The sequence below is a fragment of the Perognathus longimembris genome, chromosome 1, assembly GCF_023159225.1.
Source record: "Perognathus longimembris pacificus isolate PPM17 chromosome 1, ASM2315922v1, whole genome shotgun sequence".
Lineage (NCBI taxonomy): Eukaryota > Metazoa > Chordata > Mammalia > Rodentia > Heteromyidae > Perognathus > Perognathus longimembris.
The window spans coordinates 51,042,067-51,065,679 of NC_063161.1; positions in this window are offsets into that span (position 1 = coordinate 51,042,067).

The window sequence follows — 23,613 nt, forward strand, 5'->3', positions numbered from 1 at the left end:
CAATGGAAAATTTCCTTTTTCAGGTTTTTAAAGTTCTCATCATAGAGGTCTTTCACTTCTTTGGTATAAGTATTTTATATTTTTTGAGGCTATTGCAAAAGAGTTGCTTTCCTGATTTCAGCCTCCCTCTTTGGGTTGTGGCATATAGAAAAGCCATTGATTTTTGAGGACTTATTTTATATCTTGCTACTTTGCCAAAGTGTTGGATCAGCTCAAGTAACTTGGGAGTAGTCTATGGGGTTCTTTAGAAACAGTATCATGTTGTCTGCAAAGAGACTTTAACTTCATCTTTTCCTATTCGAATCCTCTTTAAGTCTTCCTCTTGCCTTATTGCTGTAGCTAGGAATTCTAGTACTATGTTGAAGAGGAGAGGAGAGAGCCGAAAACCTAGTCTTGCTCCTGATTTTAAAGAAAATGGCTTTAACTTTTCACCATTAAGAATACTGCTCACTGTGGGTTTGTCATAGACAGCCTTTATTATATTCAGGAATGTTCCCTGGAATCCTAATTTCTCCAAAGCTTCTATCATAAATGGGTGCTGGATTTTATCCAACGCTTTTTCTGGATCTAAAGAAATAATCATGTGATTCTTGACCATGCTCCTGTTGATGTGGTGGATTACATTAATTGACTGGCGTATATTGAACCAGCTTTGCATGCCTGGAATGAATCCAGTTTGACCATAGTGTATGATTGTTTTTGATAACTGGTTGAAGTCAATTAGCCAGAATTTTTTTGAGAAGTTTTGCATTGATGTTCATCAAGGAAATGGGTCTGGAATTCTCTTTCTTTGATAGGATTGGGATAAGGGTAATACTGGCATCATAGAATGTGTTTGGTAGCAAACTTTCAATTTCATTAAAGAGTTTGAGAAATATTGGTGTGAGTTCTGTTTTGAAGGCCACATAGAATTCTGCTGTAAACCCATCTGGTCCTGGGATTTTCCTGGATGTGGATCACTTATTGCAGATTCTATTTCATTGCTGGATATGGGTCTGTTTAGTAGGTTTAAATCTTCATAGTTAAGTTTGGGCTTATCGATTTTTCCTAGGAATTCATCCATTTCTTCCAGATTCCAAGTTTATTAGCATACAGGTTTGCAAAATATTCCCTTATATACCGAATCTTGGTTGATTCTGTGATGATGTTTCCAGTTTCATCTCTGATTTTGTTTATTTGGGTGTGCTATCTTTGCTTTTTTGGTCAGATCTGCTAGGGGTCTATTTAATTTTTTTGAAAAACCAACTTTGTTTTGTTGATTCTTTCTATGTTTTTTTTTTTTACTCTAAGTTGTTTAATTCTGATTTAATTTGAATTATTTGCTTCTGTCGATTGTCTTGGGGTTTGCAGTGAGGTTCGTTAAAGGCAGTTTCAGAAACTCACCCATCACACATGAACCCACCCATCTTCCCTGGGTGGCCTCCCAGCTCTCTCACCCTGGGCTTCCAGGAGATGTAGCCGAAGGCCAGGCTGCAGAGGCATTAGGCGTGGTCCCGTGCAAGCCCAGTGCCCTCCTGTCTCCACAGCCTCACAAGGGCTGGAAAGGGGGATGCCCACGAAGGTGGCGCATGCAGCATTTCGCTCCACTGACTTCTCCTCCCTGGGCTTCTGCCTGCCACCCAGTTGGACGAGGATGTTGCCCTCAGCTCTGTCTAGAGATGCTTTTTCCACAGAAGGACACAAAACCCACTCTTCTTGTCCTTTGTCCAGCACCCAAAACAGTGGAGAACCCACAAGGATGGATGGAGTACTTGGTGCTCAGCAGGAGGGGCGGGATCATATAGGAGAGGGGCGGGGTTACGCAGGGCCCGGCAGTGTCACGTGTGAGAGGCGCCTCCTTAAAGTGCCTAGATGGAGAAGGCAAAGCTATGCAAAGGGCGGGGCCACGTGAAGGGGGCGGAGCCTTCCATCAGCTTCCCATGGGAACCCAGAGGACTCGTGCTCTGTGTTCTATGAACGCTGAGGGAGCAGCCATTTTGTCAGTACGCAGTAGAGCGCCCGGGGGCTGAGGGTAAGTGTCCCAGCCTCCGGTGAGGGTGAGAGTGAGGAGAAGGGACATGCCTGCTGGGAGGAGAAGTAGTCAGCAGGGAGAAATGGCCGACTGACCTCGACCGTTACCTGAGGAGGCCCCCTCCTGTCTTTGAAAGGCAAGTCAAACAAGCCTGTTCAGCCATTTCCTGTCAGGCTGCCCCTAAATTGCCCCTCCCCCTTCCCCGGAACCCTTCAGAATTATCCTCCACCATCCATCCCGAGTATTTCCTCTCAAACCCAAATCCACTTTTATTTCCACTCACTGTGTCTAAGCTATCAGCAGATCCTCAGCCTCCATGAACGCCGGGGCTTTCCCCGAAGCCTGGGGCTGTGGCTGTCCCTCTGGGCTCCCCAGTACAGTGCTGTCCCAACACAGGTGGGCTTGTTTAGACACCCTGGTGACCCTGCCTGCCCTACCCCCCACCCATCCTCTCTCCACTCAGTGGCCCAAGAGTGAGCGTGTGTGTGTGTGTGTGTGTGTGTGTACTGTGGCTGGAATTAAGGGCCTGAACCCGCTTTCCGTAGCTTTCATCATTTGAGGTTGGCGCCCCTCCACTTGAGCCACGCCCTCACTTCTGACTTTTTGTTGATTAATTGAAGATATAAGAGTTGCAGAAAGGCTAGGAATGTGGCTTAGGGGTAGAGTGCTTGCCTAGCACGCATGAAACCCTGGGTTTGATTTCTCAGCACCTCATAAACAGAGAAAGCCAGGAGTGGCCCTGTACCTCAAGTGGTATAGTGCCAGCCCTGAGGGGGGAAACAAAAACCCTCGGACAGTGCCCAGGACCTGAGTTTAAGCCCCAGGATTGGCAAAAAAAAAAAAAAAGTCTCAGGGACTTTTCTTCCCTTGGTTAGCCTTGAACTCTACTCTTCAGATTTCAGTCTCCTGAGTGTGAGCCACTGGTGCCTGGCTTACATCCCTTGCTTTTTTATGTCTCCCAGGCTTAGCTCTAATGTCAGCTCTTCAAGGAAATGGTCAGTAACTAGACTACTAATTCTTATGTAACCTGGCCCTCACCAGTCACAATCACATCAGAATCTTCTCAAAATATACTTTTAGTATATATTCAATAAAACCCAAGAGAACAGGAGCATCTTTTTTTTCTGTTTTTTTGTTTTGTTTTGTTTTTGTGGAGCTTGAACTCCCAGCCTTGACACTACTGTCTTTAAGCTCTTTTTGTTCAAGGCTAGCTCTCTAGCACTGTGAGCCACAGTGTCACTTCTGGTTTTCTGGTGGTTAATTGGAGATAAGACTTTACTTTACATAGACTTTACTGCCCAGGTTGGCTTCAGATCATGATCCTCAGGTTTCAGCCTCCTGATACTAGGATTATAGGTGTGAGCCATCAGCATCTGGCAGCAAGAGCATCTTTCTACTTGCCTATTTCACTAAACCCAAAACTCATCAATTAGGAGATGGTATTCTAGCCAGATACTGACCTTGATGTTTAAGAACAGAGATTATTGTGTGTTACAGGCAACACTTACTGATGGACCATTCTCTTAGTGTACAATCTGGTGGAAGACCAAGGCTACAAGCAACCCTTGTATCTGTGAAGGTCATTTCTAGCAAGGCCAAGAAGAAAATCAGTAAGACATGTGACACAAAGTCTGGGCTTAGGGGGCTTAGTGGTTGCCTTGAAAAACCCCACAGAGGACGCCTTTGAGCTGAAGACTTGTATGGAAGAGACAGTATTGAGAGGCCTTGGAGGAAGAGCTTTGGGACTAGAGGATAGAGCAAGAGGAGAGTGTAGATGCAGGAGGAAGGAGAAGAAAAATGCTTTGTGACAGAGGCACTGGCCCAGGGCTCCTGACATGTGTATGTGGGTATGGGAGCAGGTGGCTTTCCTTAAGTGTTCTTTGGAGGACTTGTTCTGGCAAAGAGGAGGGACGCAGGCAGGGCTGGGAGTCAAGACGAGGTCTTGTGGAGCATGGCAAAGGTCACACCCTCCAAAGGTTGCTGCTCAGGTACCTGTGTAGGGGACAGGTGTGGGTCTGCAGAGTTGGGATGTAGGGTCGTCCCAGAGCAGGGTTAGTGGGTCCCTGAACCAGGAGCATGCTATAGGGCTTCCAGAGAACTGTAGGCAGAGATCATTAGTATAGAGGGCGCCTATGACATGGGTATAGGCAGTGCAATGACAATATGGGAGCTGGTAGTTCTGGGGTCCTTGCTTGGTAGTGCTGCTCTCCTCATCTTACATAGCCCTTTCCTAAGAAGAGGGCGTTACAAGTGGGAATGCCAGGCTAATAGGCAGACGAAGCTGGAGATCCAGGTGAAAGGCAAGGCAGAGACTGATGTGCAAAGTCTCAATACCTGAGAGGTGGTGCCAGGCTTGGGTCCTAGGTTTGAAGTGAGTAGAATCAATCCAACTCATTTTTCACAGGAACACACTCAGTGGACTTAGGGGGTATATTTGAATTCCAGTAAAGGAATTTGTCATGAAAATTAACAAAGCATCTTCAGGCACCTTTAGATCAAGGTGCTAAAATACCAGCACTACCCTTTTTCCTTCTTTGAAGTCTATTAGCCTCTGTATGGCTTCCTCCTTGTCTCTTTGTGGTTGTTTGATACCTCCAAACTACAGTGGAAGGACGCTACCTCCCTGTTCCCACATCCCCATATTGAAGATTGAACTCAATCCTTTTGCCTTTAGTTCCTTTTTTTTTTTGGCCAATCTTAGGGCTTGGACTCGGGGCCCGAGCAATTTCCTTGGCTACTTTTTGTTCAAGGCTAGCACTCTACCACCTGAGACACAGTGACCACTTCCCGCTTTTTCTGTGTATGTGGTGCTGAGGAATTGAACCTGGGGCTTCATGCATGCTAGGTGAGCACTCTACCACTAAGCCATATTTCCAGCCCTTTAGCACCTTTTTTAGGTAGTATCACTGTGCTAACTTTTGCCATGAGAACCTCAAACTGCAGTCCTCTTACCAACCCCTGGTTATTACCTCCTGATTACAGATGTGAGTCTGGCTTGTTTTTGAGATAAGGTCCTAGCACTCTTCTTTCTCTGTTTGGTTTTCAACAACTATGAGGTAAAAAGCTTTGTTCCACCACACCCTCCTCACCAAAATGTGCTGCACAGGCCCAAACAACAGAGCCAACCGATCATGGACAGAATCCTCCAAGATTGTGAGCCACATCAACATTTTTTCTTCTTTCTTCCTCCAACATTACTTCTTTTTTAAAGTTTTTAAAAATATTTGTTTATTGATATTTTTCAAGTAACAGTAATAAGGGGATTCCAACTTAACATGTCCGTCTATATGTATAAATGCATCTTGATTAGAATCATTCCTTCCATCATTTTTCCTTCCTCCCACCTTGCCCCCACAAGTGTCACCAGATTTTCTCGTTCCATTTTCACAGATATACATTGTCTTGTGATCTCACCCACCATTCCTCTTTTTACTTACCCTCTACTCCTCCCTTGCTCTAACTCAATACATGTTTCAACTTAGTGGTCCTCACTGTATTAAACTCTTTCCATTTTTAGATGGGATTACATCATAGGCTCTCATTCAATGTACGTACTTTATTCTGCCCATTATTTATATGTGCATATGACCACGTAAGAAAGAAAACATGGATGGATCTGCAAAAAATCATATTGTGTGAAGTAAGCCAGGCTCAGGGAAAATAAAAAGGGTGTATGTATGTTTTTCTGCAACATTACTTCTTTTTTATTGTTTTTCTTATTTATCGTCAAAGTGATGTACAAGAGAGGTTACAGTTTCTTTTTTTTAACATTTATTCTTTTGATGTTTATATTTTTATTGTCAAACTGATGTACAGAGAGGTTACAGTTTCATATGTGAGGCATTGGATACATTTCTTGTACTGTTTGTTACCTCCTCCCTCATTACCCCACTCCCCCTTTCCCTCTCCCCTCATGAGTTGTTCACTTGGTTAACACCAAACAGTTTTGCAAATATTGCTTTTGTAGTCATTTGTCTTTTTATCCTGTGTCTCTAGATTTTGGTATTCCCTTTGACTTACCTAGTTCTAATACCAGTATATACAATTTCCAGTATACTCAGATAAGATACAGTGATACTGCAGGTACAACCACAGGAAGGTGATCCAAGAGGATCATCAGCAATAGAAGCTACAGTTTCACATGGCATGTTGAAATTAATTACAACAGTGATATATCACTTGTTTCCATAAGATGGAGGTCATATAACTTAGCATTATCTTATGCATTCATAGTGGCATAGCTATTAGGCTCTTGTGATCCTCTGCTGTGACTAGCCTAAACCAGTGCTAATTATTCCCTATGAGGGAGACCGTAGAGGCCATGATTCTTTGGGTCTGGCTCACTTCACTTAGTATAATTTTTTACAAGTCCTTCCATATTCTTACGAATGGGCCAATATCATTCTTTCTCTTAGAGGCATAAAATTCCATTGTGTATATGTACCACATTTTCATGATCCATTTGTGTACTGAGGGGCATCTGGGTTGGTTCCATATTCTAGCTATGACAAATTGTGCTGCGATGAACATTGTTGTGCTGGTAGCTTTAGTGTGTTCTTGTTTATGGTCTTTTGGTGAGAATGCCCAAAAGTGGGGCTGGTGGGTCATAGGGTAGCTCTATGTTTAGCCTTTTGAGGAATCTCCATACCGCTTTCCAGAGTGGCTGAAATAGTTTACATTCTCACCAACAATGAAGTAGGGATCCCTTTTGGCCACATCCCCTCCAACATTTGTTATTGTTAGTTTTCTTGATATAGGACATTCTTACTAGGGTGAGATGGAATCTCAATGTTGTTTTGATTTGCATTTCTTTTATGGCCAGTGATGTAGACCACTTTTTCATATATCTCTTGGCCATTCTCATTTCCTCATCAGAGAAGTCTCTTTTTAAGTCTTTAGCCCACTTGTTGAGGAGGCTATTGATTCTTTGTGGTTTTGTTTTGGAGGAATGTAATTTTTTGAGTTGTATGTATTTTTTAGATATGAGGCCTTTGTCTGTTGTATGGACGGTAAAGATCTTTTTTCAATCTGTGGCCCTTCTGTTTATCTTGTAAGCTATGTCCTTTGCCCTGCAGAAGCTCTGCAATTTGATGCAGTCCCATTTGTCCATCCTTTCTTTGATTTGTAGCATTGCTGAGTCTTTGTTAAGGAAGTTTTGTCCTGTGCCAAGGAGCCCAAGGGTTTCTCCTCCTCCTTCTTTTAGTGTTTTCAGGGTATCTGTTTTAATTGTGAGGTCTTTAATCCATTTGGAATCCAACATTACTTCTTTTAAGGTTGTTTACAGCAAATATATTCTTCTTCTTCTTCTTCCCCTTCTCCTCCTCCTCCTCCTACTCCTCCTCCTCCTCCTCCTCCTCCTTCTCCTTCTCCTCCTCCTCCTCCCCCTCCTCCTCCTCCTCCTCCTCCTCCTCGCCTTCTCCCTCCTCTTCTTTTGTTTTCTTGACTGATTTTGGGGTTTGAACTCAGGGCCTGGGCACTGATCCTGAGCTCTTTTGCTCAAGGGCAGCACTCTACCATTTTGACCTACAGTGCCATTTGCAATTTTTGAGTGGTTAATTAGAGTTAAGAATCTCACATGGACTGGCTCTGTTTGGGCTGGCTTCAAATCACAATTCTCAGATCTCAGCCTCTTGAGTAGTTGAGATTTCAGGAATGAACCATCGGTGCCCAGCTACAGCAGATACTTGTTATAGTGATGGAAATCTGAGTAATAGGGAGGAACCAGTGGGGGCGAGGGATCGGAGGGAATTATTTAACATGTTAGTGTAATGTGCCAGCCATCACACTAGGTCGAGGATATGGCAATGAATCAAGGAAGCAGTCACATTCTGGGAGCAAGATAGGCAGTGAAGCTAAATCAAATAGTTCATATGTCAACAACCAATATACTATGCAACTTCATGTTAAAATTATGCTTAAAGCAAGTAAAACAAATTGGACATAACTGAGAGCTTTTGCTATTCTAGGAGTTGGGTAGGTAGCTTCCTCCTCCTTAATGGCTTGTTCACCTGCATCATTCACGGAGCAGACTGGAGGAGGAAAGGCTGGCCTATAAATCTTTAGTGTGAGCTCCTTGAGGGGCTTTCATACCTTGATGTTTGATTCAGGGCTTAGTGGATCCAATGAACCCAAAGAAGTTTGTGTGGATGACAAGGGGCTGAACAATGTTAAGAGGTGAATGGTAATATGGATAGGTGGGTGCTGTAATTTGGATCTAAAGCATCCCCTAAAGGCTCATGTTCAAAGACTTGCCCTCCTACACCCTCACCCCTCCAGCTCAAAGTGCTATTGTGAGGTAGTGGGCCTAGTATGTGGTTTGGGTCATTGGGGTCATGCTCACAGGTATTAGAGGACTTTGGTCTCTCCTCTTTGTTTCCTACCAAGAGGTAAGTGGTTTCTACCATACATTCCTTCACTGTCTCACAACAGACCCAGAAGTGATGATTTTTGCCCAATTTTGCACTACAACTTCCTTGACTGTGAGTCAAAATAAATCTTTTGTCTCTCTCTCTCTCTCTCTCTCTCTCTCTCTCTCTCTTTCTCTCTTTTTGGTGGTGACTCTGGAAATTGAGCTCAGGGCCTCATGCTATTAAATGGCTGGGATTCTCCCACTCGAGCCACACCTTCAGTTCCACCTTCTTGTGTTTATTTTTTTAAAGTTTTGTTAATTGTAAAGATGATGGAGAAGGGGTTACAGTTATGTAAATCAAGTAATGAGTACATTTTTTCCCCCAATCTCCTGGGGCTTGAACTCCAGACCTGGACCTGGGCACTCTCCTTGAACTTTTTTTACTCAAGGCTAGTGCTCTTCCACTTTGAACCACAGCTCCATTTCAAGTATATCTAGGATTATAGGTGTGAGCCACCAGCACCTGGTGTCATTTAGATTAAACCTTTAAAAAATGGTTAATATAAAGGTGATATGAAGTGGGGCTACAGTTACATAGTCAGGTACAGAGTAAATTTCTCTTTGGGTAATTGTTTTCCCCTTCCTTGCTCTCTTAGTTTTCCCCTCCCATCCTACCCACAAATTTTATAGCTCATTTTCAACATAGTGTCTAAGGAGTACCACTGCTACATTCACTTAAATATTTTTATACTTTGCCAGTGTGTTTATCTCTGTGTTTGCTTCTGTGTGGGAGGGGAGGGAGGAAGAAGGCTGATTCTTTTTGTTTTTGGTTAATATCTTCCCTAGGATGTAGGATTTCCCAGGTCTCATAATTCAGCCCAGCTGAACTTTAATTCCAGTAGAGCTCATGTCTGGAAAAAGGTTCAAACCTTTTACTGGTGCTAAGCCACCATGTGTGAGATCAGGAAGCAGCATCCAACTGGGAAGTCCCTCTGTGCTGAGATCCTGCACTGACTCAGGTTGGACCAGCCCTGCCTATCCTTAGGAAACCAGAAAACCATCAGCCTCATCTCCAGACAGCCTCTGCACAGGACCCAAGCTGAAGACCATTAGCCTAAGTTAGTGACTCTGTTTTTAAAGAATTTTAAGTTAGCAAGGATCATTTGTGTGTGTGTGTGTGTGTGTGTGTGTGTGTTTGCACGTGTGTGTGTGTGTGTATGTGTGTGCTGGTACTGGAGCTTGAACTCAGGACCTGGGTGTTGTCTCAGGTTTTTTGCTCAAGGCTTGATGCTCTACCAGTTGAACTATACCTCCAATTCGAGATGTTGATTTTTTTTGTACTAGTCCTGGGGCTTGAACTTAAGGCCTTGGTGCAGTCCCTGAGCACAAAGCTCTACTACTTGCGGCATAGCTCTACTTCTACTGGTTATTTGGAGATAAGAGTCTTATAGACTTTCCTAGCTGGGCTGGCTTTGAATCATGTCTTCAGATCTGAGCCTCCTGAGTAGCTACGATTACAGGTGTGCGCCACCAGCACCCAGCTAAAGTTGAGTATTTATTTTTTTATTATTCACATAAAATTTTTATTAGCATACATGAGTAACATAGGAGGGGATTTTACTGTGACATTTCCACTCATAATATGTGACACATTCCATTCAATCTTACCCCCTCCTCTGTCACTTCCCCTTCCGCCTTCTCCCTTTCCTATAGTTTTATCATCTTACTTTCTTCTTTTTCTGTTTTTAGAATATGAACATATTTTATTGTTGAGTTTCTAAGGGTGCATATTTATTATTTCAGCCATTTATTATTGGTTTTACTTATTTAGTAGAAGGGACAAGCAATGCCAGGCTGGCTTGTACTCATTTTCTGCATTACATTCAGCGCCAAAAGTCAAAGTTACGGGCTGGGGATATAGCCTAGTGGCAAGAGTGCCTGCCTCGGATACATGAGGCCCTAGGTTCGATTCCCCAGCACCACATATACAGAAAACGGCCAGAAGCGGCGCTGTGGCTCAAGTGGCAGAGTGCTAGCCTTGAGCGGGAAGAAGCCAGGGACAGTGCTCAGGCCCTGAGTCCAAGGCCCAGGACTGGCCAAAAAAAAAAAAAATGTCAAAGTTACATTCCCACCTCCAGCTCAGTGAGCATTTGCCTGCTGAAGCCTATTTCTAAAATTCTTTTTTTTTTTTTTCAAATTTTTAATATCAAACTGATGTACAAAGAGGTTACAGTTTCATACATTAGGCATTGGATACATTTCTTGTACTGTTTGTTACCTTGTCCCTCATACCCCCCTCCCTCTTTCCCCTTTCCCTTCCCCCCCCCCCAGGTGTCAGTTCACTTACACCAAACAGTTTTGCAAGTATTGCTTTTGTAGTTGTTTGTCTTTTTTTTTTACCCTGTCTCTCTCAATTTTGGTATTCCCTTTCAATTTCCTAGTTCCAATACCAGTATACACGGTTTCCAATATACTCAGATAAGATTACAGAGATAATGTAGGTACAACCACAGGAAGCTGATACAAGAACATCAATAATAGAAGCTACAGATACACATGGGACGTTGAAAGTAGTTACAACTGTGATATAACAATTGTTTCCATAACTAAAATCGCTTATAAACACATCTTTTGTCAGACTTCATCTTGATAATGATTGTACTTATACAAATTATGTCACTGATCTTCTGTAGTCACAATACACGTGTGTGAAAATATCTCTTCCATGTTGAAGCCTTGGGATATTGGCAGATAACTCCACACACTGATCTTTCTCCCATTATCTGACCTGAGGAGTCTGATCTGGTCTGAGGAATCAATTTCTATTCATGAATTACACAGTGTGATGGATTTTGTTACAGTAGCATGAAGGGACTGGGACCCCTAGAAATGCCTTCTGTTGGAGGGACACACTTGCTGCCTATAGGGTTCTTGGCTCCCAATGTTGTTTGTAAAAATCATTTTGAATATGTCAGCCTACTGCCATCTGGGCCCCAAGGTTTCTAATGTGAGCAATGATATTATTATGGGGCAATGATTATGAAATCCCTCTTATCAGCTCCTTAAATATTAACATGTGCTGTGTCTTAGTCAGCAGAGCATTTTGTTAAAGTATCACAATTCTAGTGAAATGTCACCATCCTAGCTGGGTGCTAGTGGCTCACATCTGTAACCCTAGCTACTCAGGAGGCTGAGAGCTATGGATCACAGTTCAAAGCCAGCCCAGGCAGTAAGGTCTGTGAGACTCTTATCTCAATAACCAGAAAACTGGGAGTGGAGCAGTGCCTCAAGATGGTAGAGTACTAGTTTTGAGCATAAAAGCTGAGGGACAGCACCTAGGCCCTAAGTTCAAGCCCTATGACTGGAAAAAATGGCCACCAGCCTTGTAAACACTAATCAACCCTTTTTCCCCTTGGCTGTTCCCTCCCCACATTATTCAATCTTAATTTCAAGAACAAAAAGTTAAAGGTAGATAGGTGGTTTTTTGTTTGTTTTTGTTTTTTTCGTTTTTTTTTTTTTTTTTTTTTTTTTTGCCAGTGCCAGGGCTTAAATACTGACTTATGCATGTAACTGATACTATCACTAGAGCCATGGCACCTGTCCAGCATTTTGTTGGTTAATTGTAGGTGGGATTTTATAGACTTTGCTGCCCAGGCTAGCTATGAACTGCCATCCATCAGATCTCAGCCTCCTGAGTAGCTAGGATTATAGGCATGAGCCACTGGAACCTGGTTTACTATGACATCTTCAAAAGCTAAGAAGTTACTATACATGACTCGATTACCAAATGAAATTACCATTGAAGCATTCTGTATGTTTTAATTTCTCCATAAGTAAATGCCAATCCACAACCCAGCAGAGCCTATAGCCTCTGAAGTTATATTTTTATTACAAAGTGAATTAGGTATCAAGGACAAAAAGTAAGAAAATGGCCATAGGCCGGGCCCACTCCTACTCTGACCTCACAAAGGGTCACAGGGATGGAATTTCAGAAACTGGCTGCAGCCTCCCTGTAGGAGGGCTGTTTGGTAAGTGACCTGGTAGACCCACATATGGTGAGACCACCTATCTTGTTCTTTTATGACCTGTTGGGCATAGTACTGGACATAGTGTCCTTCTTTGTTGGTATGGTGGTTTTCATTTTTTGGTTTTGGGATATGGATTTTTCATTTTATTTTTTGTTTTTTTTTCGTTTGCTTATTTTTGTGTTCTTCCATTTTCATCATGACATATTCCTATATGAATATAACATACTTGGATCATATTTATTCCCTCAGTTACCCTTTCTTATAACCTAGACACTTTTCAAATTCCCTTCCCATATTACTAACAATCCTACTTTACTTTCATTGCTTTTTTTTTCTGTCAGTTGTAGGGCTTGAACTCAGGGCCTGGGCACCGTCCCTGAGCTTCTTTTGTGCTCAAAACTAGCCCTATATCACTTGAGCCACAGCACCTCTTCTGGTTTTTGAGGGCTTTATTGGAGATAAAGTCTCATGGCAACTTTCGTGCCTGGGATGGCTTCAAACTGTGATACTCAGATCTCAGCCTCCTGAGTAGCTAGGATTACAAATGTGAGCTACTGGTGCCCATCTCATGGCCTTTGTTTTTCTTCTAAATTCCACATTTATAAAATAGGAAGTACTTATCTAATATTTGCTAAATATATTTAGTTTCATCCATTGAGCCTCATACAACTTAATTTTACTGTTCTTTATGGCAGAGTAAAAGTCTATTGTGTGTAAGTATGACATTTTCTTTATTTACCCATGATAGACCACCTTGACTAATTCCATTATTTGGCCCCTGTGATTAATGCAGGGATAAATAAATATGGTTGTCCAGGTGGGCTTTTTCTTCAGAGTAAGCTGATTTAACTTTCTGCTGAGGTGTGGTATTGCTTGATCATATGAAGTTTGATTTATTTTTCTTAGTGCCCATAGCAGAACCTCTGGCTCTTGCTTTCCTTTTTTTCCCCCCTTTAGACTGGAATTATACCACTTGAGCCATACTTCCAATCCTGCCTTTCTGGTGGTTTATGGGAGATGAATCTCATGGAATTTTCTGTGTGGACTGCCTTCAAACTGCAGTCCTCAGATTTCAGCTTCATGAGTAGTTAGGATTACAGGTATGTGTTACCAGCACCTGGCTTGCAAATTCTATTGTTTTTTTCATACTGATTTCCCTAGAAGTTGTGAATAAGGATTTCTCTTTTCCTATATTCTTATCGACATTTGTGGTTTTTTTGGTTTTCTTCCTTTCTCCTAACCCCTCTTCCCCCTCCCATTTCTGCCTGACCTGGCCTGGCCTGGCCTGGGGCTTAAACTCAGGGCCTGAGCTTTGTCCTTGAGCTTTTAGGTGCCCAAATCTAGAGCTCTACTATTTGAGCCACAGTGCCACTTTTGGCCTTTTCTGTTTATGTGGTACAGAGGAATCGAACCCAGGGCTTCGTGCAGGCCAAAACAAGCACTCTACCACTAAACCACATTCCCAGCCCTTTTTTGTTTTCTTAAGATAGCAATATGGGTGCTAGGAACATGGCTTCGTGGTGGAGTGCTCGCCTTGCATGCATGAAGCCCTGGGTTTAATTCCTTAGCACCACATAAAGAGAAAAAGCCAGAAGTGGTGCTGTGGCTCAAGTGGCAAAGTGTTAGCCTTGAGCAAAAAGGCAGCCTGGGTTATTGCTTTAGGCCCTGAGCCCAAACCCCAGGACAGGCAACAATACAAAACAAAGATAGCAATTATGACAGGGGGGAGAAAATTTGTGTGTAGTTTTGACTTTCATTTCCTTGATACCTAAACTATTGAATAATTGAATAATAATAATTATTATTACTTTTTTGTTGGTTAAGAGGCTTGAACTGCCTGGGCTCTGGGTGCTGTTCCTGAGCTCTTTTGGTACTTTGCGTCACAGCTCCATTTCTGGCTTTTGAGTAGTTAATTAGAGATAAGACCCTCATGATGTCTTTTCTGTCTGGGCTGGCTTTGAATTGCCATCCTCACCAGTCAGCCTCCTGAGAAGATAGGATTACAGGTGTGGGTCATGGACACCCAGCTTGAATTCTTTTTCTTTTTTTGCCAGTCCTGGGGCTTGGACTCAGGGCCTGGGCACTGTTCTGAGTTTTTTGTTTTGTTCTAGGCTAACACTCATGCAAGCTAGGGAAGCACTCTACCACTAAGCCACACACACAGCCTTATGCTTAACTTAAAAAAAACAAACAACATTTATAGGTTCTTGCTGGACATGGTAGTGCTCACTGTAATCCCAGAACTCAGGAAGTAAAGATAGGATTGCAAAGGATTAAGTTGGGGTTGTAGCTTATTGATAGACCATGTGTTTAGCATATATGAGGCCCTGGGTTCAATTCCTAGGACCCAAACAATAATAACAGAGACAAACAACCTAGAAAAAGTGGTGAGTCATTATGTATCTTTCAGAACCAATATGGTTGCATTTGAATCCCTGCTCCACTCCTTACTGCCTTTTAACTTCTCAGAGGCTAATCTTTTTGTGCCTTGGTTTTATTATTTATAAAATGGAAATAATAGGATTGTAGGCAACGCTCAACAATAGAGTTACCTGCCTATCAAATACAAAGCCCTGAGTTTAAACCTTAATACTTCTAAAAGGGAAATCAAATAAAACTAATGGAGTTAATAGAATCTATTTACTAGTAATGAGCTAGTAGGACAGCAAGTGAATAGGGCATTATAGCCTATACAACTTGCACATGGCAGGATAAGCTAATAAACTAAAAACTGCATGAAAAAATTGTTAAATGAAGTAAGTTAGAATTGGAGACAAGAGACACATTTTTTCTCTCATGTGGAAATTAGATCTAAATTTTATATGTAAACATATATAGCATAGGCCTATATATAAAAACACATTAAGTTGTGCAGTATATACAAGGGAAGATTCCAGTGGCATAACTCCTTTGAACAACTGGCTTACAGCTTAACAAAATGAGTATCAGGAAGCTGAATGTGTTCTTGAAAGAGGCTGAGGTCAAGGGGATGGGGGCAGATGAACAGAGAATACATATATATGAAATGTACATATATGAAAATGGTACTAGGTTACTTGAGAGGATTGGATGGATTGGGAGAGATGATAAAAAGGGACATTGATCAAAATGCATTATACTTACAAAGTGACATGTTGAAACTTCTTTTGTGTACCTACTTAAAGAAAATAAGAAAGTTAAAACCTTCCTGAAAACCAAATGGGGTAAGGCAACTACTAAAGAATGAGGAAATATGAGGGATACAAGCAATATATACCTAGTTTTTTCATTGAAATCACATCGTTTTTTGTTGTGTTCAGCCTGGTCTTGAACTGTGACCATCTCCATTTCTGCTTTCTGAGTAGCTTGGATTACATTTATGAGCCACTATGCCTGTCCCCATTTGTATTGATTGTATTATCCTTTAAAATATTTTTATTGTAATTATAAAGTTCTTTTTTGGAGTTCATTTCTATAAATATTATTTTATATGATCAGAGGTCTGTAAGCATTGTGCCTTTGGGTTCCTCTCCTAAGAGTATTCTCCTTTGGTATAATGTATCATGTGCTGATGAAATTTAGATCTAGATGGATTGCTGTTTTATTGTTTCGCTTATTTTTTTTTTTGAGATGTTTCTCTGTGCTAGGTATAAATCTCCCCTTGGATGAATATATGGCAAAGGTTTCCTCTTTTGGTAGGCAGTTATTACTTTTTTCTATTGTGCAGTGTTTTAGAATTTGATGCAATTTCCATTTGTCAGGTCTGGTTCTTATTTCCTGAGCTATTGGAGTCATGTGTATACTATACAATAACCGGTTTTTTGCCAGGAGAGCGCCATTATTCAAGTCCTATTTAGAAAACCTTTGTCAAGGTTTTTGTCTTGAAGTGTTTTCCCTATATTTTCCTTAGCAGATTCAAGTTTTTGGGTCATTGAGCCTTGTGAAGTTGATTTTTGAATGGGGTAAGGGATAAAGGTCTGGTCAATCTTCAGTGTTTTCCCCAGAATCATTTGTTTCAATTTTTCAGTATCTTCTCTCTTACTCTATTGACTCACGTGTCTGCTTTGTGCTGAAACCATACTGTTTGTTTTTCTGGTTCTGTGGTATAAAGTTGGACATTGTGATAATTTTACTCTAGCATTGCTCTGTTTTGCCCAGGATTGCTTTGTCTAGAAAGGGTCTTTCAGGCTTCCATATGAATTTTAGGGTTGATTTTTCTTTTTTTGTTTGCTAGTTCTGGGGCTTCAGTTCCAACTTTTTCTGTTTATGTGGTACTGAGTAATCAAACCCAGGGCTTCATGCATTCTGCCACTAAGCCACATTCTCAGCTCCTGAACACTTAATTTTTGTATATCTGGCATTGTCAGTTGGCGCTGCAACCAAGCATGACAAGCAAGGAGGTGACCATGCGGTGAGACTTGAACAATTCTGATGAGTAAGAGTTCAGCAACTATTATTTGGTCCTTAATATCATAGTACAGACAGCTTCAACGGCTAAAACTGGTCTGTAAGAGAGTGACCCAAACCCAGGTTACTGTAAAAATAGTGCCAAGGAAGATCAGAACTCTTTCAGTGTTTTCTCAGATGTTGGCATTATGAAAAGGCATATCATTAAAATATTAAGTTGCACCATGTTAAAGTAGATACTAGAAACATCTATGTAATTCTGAAATATGCAATTCCAGGAACTATTATCAAGGCAGGAAGAGGAGTCTCACTCTTTCTCTTTATAACTTGTTCCCTATTGCTACAGCTATGCCAACAGAATCACGTGTACTCTACTGCATCTCACTTATAAATACTGAATATGAAGTAGGCCTTTTGGGAATGTGGCTTACTGGTAGAGTGCTTGCCTACCATGCATGAAGCCCTGGGTTTGATTCCTTAGTACCGCATACATCGAAAAGGCTGGAGTGGCCTTGTGGCTCAAGTGGTAGAGTCCTAGCCTTTGAGCAAAAGAAGCTCAGGACAGAGCCCAGGTCATGAGTTCAAGCCCAAGGCCTGGCAAAAAAAAAATAGAAATAGAGAGTAGGACAATGATTACCAGGAGCCTGGGGGCAGAAGAGGGAGAGAGGGAAGGAACCAGGGATCTATGGGTCAAAAAGAACATTTCATCTGGGACAAATTGCTTGCAGATCTGTCACACACTAGGATAACCATTGTAAAAAATAACATCCTATTTCAGTCACCAAACTCCAATTTACATGTCTCCCTGCATTTTAGTGACAAGTGAGAGAACCTTAGACTCTAGGGATCCTAATTTCATGATGTGGTGGGTTGGCCAAGTGTGCACTCAAACAGCATGAGGGAGCCAGGCAAGAATTTTACTGTTCTCTATGCCCAACATGCCCAGATCCAAGACTGCACATCCAGTTCAGAAGATAGATATGCACATGCCCTGGTGTTGTCAAGTATGCTCCAGTCAAGAGGGCATCAAGAACTTTGCTGGCCTCCCAAGTAGTCCTGTGCAGAGGTGAGGTAAAAAAGAAACTTGCATATGATAATCCCTTGTACCCCACTAGGGGAAATATCAGAAGGTGTTTTCCTTGGCCCCTCATCTGTCCCTTCTTGGATTTGATGGGGATGGAAAATGGTTCTCTTATGGTGTGAGGCAGTAATGATCATGGTACTCCTGACACCATGCAGGTGAAGACTGGTCAGACAAGCCCATTTTCCCCAAGGCAAGTGAGCCAAGTTGAGAATGCACCCCAAGCTGGCTCCTATGTCAGGACGTTTCCTGCTAACATTTCTGGAATCCTCAAAGGCAGCAGAAAAGAGACCTGGCACATGACACTGGGGCAAAAACCACAGCTGTGCAGTGTCCCTATGTCTCCTTTTACTTCCAATGCTGTCCCTTAACTGTTTTCCTTTCTGTCTCTTTATTGAGGTGGTCCCAGACCCCCAGTCACACTGGGTCTCAGTTTTCAGGGTCTGCAGCAGTAGCCACAGCTTCTCACACAGTGACTGAAGGTCAAAGGTTAGGCACAATGTCTTACTTAAGTCAGGTCTTCTAACTTTGCATGGCTATGAAGGGGCATGCAATTCCTATTTACAGGGAGAAACTGAGGATCCAAGGAGACAAGGATTTCACCAAGGTCAGGCAGAGGGCTTAGATTATGACTATACCCAACTCTGGTGCTTTCCTCAAGAATAGAACATCTCCCAATGGTAGACTGACCAAGGAAGTTACAGTCAGCTGAGAGATGAGAAGAGAGGGAGGAGTGTGTTGGGGTGCATGGGGTCATTGGGCCAGGAGGAGAAGAAGCAACTATGTAGAAGAGCATAGTCTAGAAGGGTGAGTGCCATTGGCAGCTTGTGAGGGAAGGGAGAGGCTGTTCCCAGTAGAGGCCCAGCTTGGGCAGAGTTTGGTATTTGGCTTAGAGCTTTCATTCACTTACACATGAACTCATTCATTCATTAATCCATTTAACAAAATTTTTGAGATGGGCACTGGTGGTTCATGGCTGTAATCCAAACTACTCTGGATGCTGAGATCTGAGGATCATCTGGGCAGGAAAGGCTGTGAGACTCTTATCTCCAATTAACATCCAGAAAAACAGACGTGGCGCTGTGGTCCAAGAGGTAGGTAGAGCACTTGACTTGAGCTGAAGAGCTCAGGGACAGTGTCCAGTCCCAGAGTTCAAGTGCCACGACTGACAAAAACAAACAAAAGAAAAAAAACCTTTTGAAGTGTGTGTAACCCTGGCTACTCAGGAGGCTGAGAATTTCAGTTTGAAGCTAGCCTAGACAAGAAAGTCCATGAGACTTTTGTCTCCAATAATCACCAAAAAAGCCGGAAGTGGCACTGTGGCTCAAGTGGCAGAATCCTAGCCTTGAGCAAAAAGAAGGCAGCGACAGTGCCCAGGCCCTGAGTTCAAGCCCCAAGGCTGGGGGAAAAAAAAGAAAAAACAAGAAGGCCCCAATCTTATTCCCCCACACCTCATCCCCAACCCGGCCTACATGATCTTCATTGAAAGCACTGTACTTTATTATCTGCATAACATGTAGAACTCATAGCAGTGGTAATCTCAGTCAGACAACCCATAATTGAAAAACAGGCAAAAGATTGTATGTTTATAGTCTTAGGGATAGCTTCAAATGGCATAGTAATGTGGTCACACTGATGAACACAAAATAATTACACAATAAACAGCAAAGGCCCATGATCACACCATTATTGGAAAGAATTACAAGAACTCTCACAGAAAATTGGCGTAAGGGTCCCACAGATACCAGTACATCAGAAGGCTAATTAATAAACAAAACAAATGTTAAAATAACGTCGATGTACTAGCATGAAACACAAGAGTAGAGAACAAAATTCACAAAATTGAGGACACAAAACATTTATAGGCATGTACTTCCACCTGTAACACTCACGAAGGGAGAGGATGACATATGGGAAGCCAAGGTGCCAAGTGTTAGAAAGGAAAGAGGAGATAATATAGAAAAATTCACAAGGTAAGAAAAAAATCCACAGGAGTTTTTTTTATTTGAGGCAACCAATCAGTTTATAAAATACAATGCATCTTGATTAATGTCATCCCATGTATCATTCTCTTGCATTACTAGAACCACCTATACCTTCAAGTTTTGTGGTTACATTTTTACACATGTAAATAGAATATGATGACTAAATTTTTCTTTCAATCCTTCCTTTTTCCATTTGTCTTCCCATCCATCTCCCTGACCACCTTACCTCACATGAAACACATTTTAGCTTCTTGGTATTCATTCAACTGTTAGTTGTTCAAAGGAATGACTCCGTTGGAAAACTTTGGAGTATACCATTCTTTAGTAAGTGTGTGTGTGTGTATACATACATATACATATATATATATTTGATCTGTGTATTTTTCATGTACGTTTATAATTTAGACTTAACCTCTACATATGAGGAAAACCATGTACCATTTGTTTCTCTGAGCCTGACTTACTTCCCTTAATGTAATGTTTTCCAGATCCAAATGATAAGATATTATTCTTTCTGATACATGAGTAAAATTCTAAATATAACACACATAAATAATATACATTGCATATTGATCTTACTATATCACATTTTTGATCCACTTATCCATTGTAGGGCATCTGGGCTGTTTCCTATCTTGACTATGGTGAACAATACAGCAATGAACATGGGTGTGTGTGTCTTCATTGTATCCTGTGGTTTGAAATATTCTAGATAAAATGCCCACGAGTAGTATTGCTGGATCATGGAGTAGTTGTTGTTTTTTTGTCAGTCCTGGGGCTTGAACTCAGGGCCTGGGCAGTGTCTCTGAGCTTCTTTTGCTCAAGGCTAGCACTCTATCACTTGAGCCACAACACCACTTCCAGCATTTTCTGTTTATGTGGTACTGAGGGCTTCATGCATGCCTGGCAAGCACTCTACCACTAAGCCACATTCCCTTAGAGTAAGGATATCTATGTGTTGTTTTTTGAGGAATCTTTAAACTGCCTTCCATAGTGGCTACCCTAGTTTACATTCCTATCAGCAGTGTAATACCAATTTTGGGTATGTGGAATATATTTCTGCCAGTTAAGGGCATATGGAAAATGTTGCCTCCAGGTTTGGTCATATGCAAGATATGTCCTACAGTTTTGCTAATGCAGATTATGTCTCCTCCAGTTTTGATCATACGTAAGGTGTCACCTCAAATTTTGGGCACATGAAGTTACCTTCTCCTGTTTGGATCATGTGGAATATTTCTCCCAGCTTTGCACATGCGAAAGATGTTTCTTCCAGTTTTTGACATGTGATCTTCTCCAGTTTGGGGCATGTGGATGAAGTCGCATTCAGTGTGGGTGCATGGAATGCAATACCTTCAGCTTTTGGTCTAGGGAATATATCTCCTCCAGTGTTTGGCATGTGGGATATATGTATCCTCCACTTTTCAGCATGTGGAATATATGTCTTCCAATTTTGGATGTGCAGAATATGTCTCCTCCAGTTTTGGTTGTGTTTAAGATGTCTCCTCTAATTTTGGGCACATGAAGATGTCTTCTTCCGTTTTGGGCATGTGAGTATGTGTCAATTTTTGGCATTTGGAATATGTCTGCTCCAATGTGGGTGGAACATGCCTATTCCAGTTGTGAGTATGGAATAAATGTCCTCCAATTTGGGGCATGTGCAAGATGTCTCCTCCAGTTTGGGGAATGTGGAGGATGTCTCCTCTAATTTGTGTATGTGGAATATGTCCCTTCTGGTTTTAAGAGTATAGGATATGTTTCTTCCATTTTTCTGCATGTGGAAGGTACCTCTGTTGTTTTTGGAAATTGGAATATGTCTCATCCACTTGTGTGCATGTGGAAGATGTTTCCTCCAGGTCGGGTATGTAGAATATATCTCTTGCTGCTTTCGGCGTGTGGAATACTATATCTTCTCCAGTTTTGTCTCTGTGGAATATATCTCTTCTAGTTTATGGAACATGGCTATGTCTGTTCCAATTTGGGCATGTGTAATATGTCTCCATCCGTTTTGGGCAAGTGGAAGATGGCGCCTGCAGCATTTGGTATGTGGAATAAGTCTCCTCTACTTTGGGACATGTTGAATATGTGTTATCAAATTTTGAGCATGTAAAATATGTCTCCTCCAGTTTTGGATATGTGGAATATGTCTCCTCTAGGTTTCTGCATGTAGAGTACGTTTCCTCTTGTGGGCATGTGGAATAAGTTTCCTCTGCTTTGGGGCATGTGGAAGATATTTCCTGCAGGGTTGTCATTGTGGAAGATATATACTCCTATTTTGAGCCTATGGAACATGTTTCCTCCAGTTTTGGGATATGGAAGATGTCTCTTGCACTTTCCACCATGTGGAATCTGTGTCTTCCATTTTGAAGCATGTAGAAGATGTATTCTCCTGTTTTTAGCATGTGTAAGATTTCTCCTCCAGGTTTGTACATGTGGAATATGTGTCTTCCAGTATTCATCATGTGCAATACTACTACTCCATTTTTGTACTTGTGGATTATGTGTCCTCCAATTTTTGGCATAGAAAATACAAATCCTCCAGTTTGAGGTATGGGGAATGTGCCTCCTCCTACTTGGGTCATGTGCAATATGTTCTCCAGTGTTGCCCATGTGAAAGAAGCCTCCTCCAATTTAGGGCACATGGAAGATGTCTCTGTCAAGTTTGTCCATGTGGAATATGTCTCCTCCAGTTTTTGGCATAGGAAAATATGTCCTCCAATTTTGGGTGTGTGGAAGATGTCTCCTCCAGTTTAGGTTACGTGGAGTATTTCCCTTGCATTTTTTCAGCATTTGGAATTTGTGTCAGTTATTGGCATGTGGAATATGTCTCCTAATTTAGGGCATGTGAAATATCTCCACCAATTTTGGTATGTGTAAGATGTATCCTTGAATTTTGGGCACATGGATGATGTCTGCTCCTTTGGGTGTGTGGAATATGTCCTTCTCAGTTTTTGGCATTTGGAATATGTCCCTTCCAACCTTGTGCTTGTGGAATACTTCTCTTCTAGTTGTGAATATGTGGAATAAATTTCTAATTTGGGGTATATGGAAGATGTCCCCTCCAGTTTTGGGAATGCAGAAGATGTCTCTTCTAGCTTTGTGCCTGTCGAATATGTCTCTTCCAGTTTTATGGATATAGAATATTTATTTTCCATTTTGGGCATGTGGAATGTGTCTCCTCCAGTTCTGACCATGTGAAAGTTGTCTCCTCAATATCTGTGCATGTGGAATATATCTCCTCCAGTTTTGGAAATATAGCATCTCTCTCTTCCAGGTTTGTGCATGTGGAATACGTTTCTTTCAGTTTTCTGCATATGGAATGGATCTTCTCCAATTTTGTGCAGGTGGAATGTGTCTCCTCCTGTTTATGGCATGTAGAAAATGCCTGATCCATTTGTGTTAATGTGAAATATATTTCCTCCAGTTTTGGACACTGGAATATGTCTTCTGCAAGGTTGTGCTGGTGGAAAATGTCTCTTCCAGTTTGCCCATGTGGAAGATATCTTCTCAATAGTTGTGCATATGGAATGTATCTCCTCCAGTTTTGTAAACAGGGGATATGTGTCTTCCAGTTTTGTGCATGTGGAATATATGTATCGTGCAGTTTGGAAAATGCCTGCTCTATGTTTGTTTGTGTGGAATATATTTCCTCCAATTTTGGGCATGTGGAATATGTTTCCTCCATTTTTGTGCACAGAGGAGATCTCTTTTCCATTTTTTGCATGTGGAAGATGTCTCCTCCAGTTTTGAGAATGTGGAATTAATCTATTTTTATT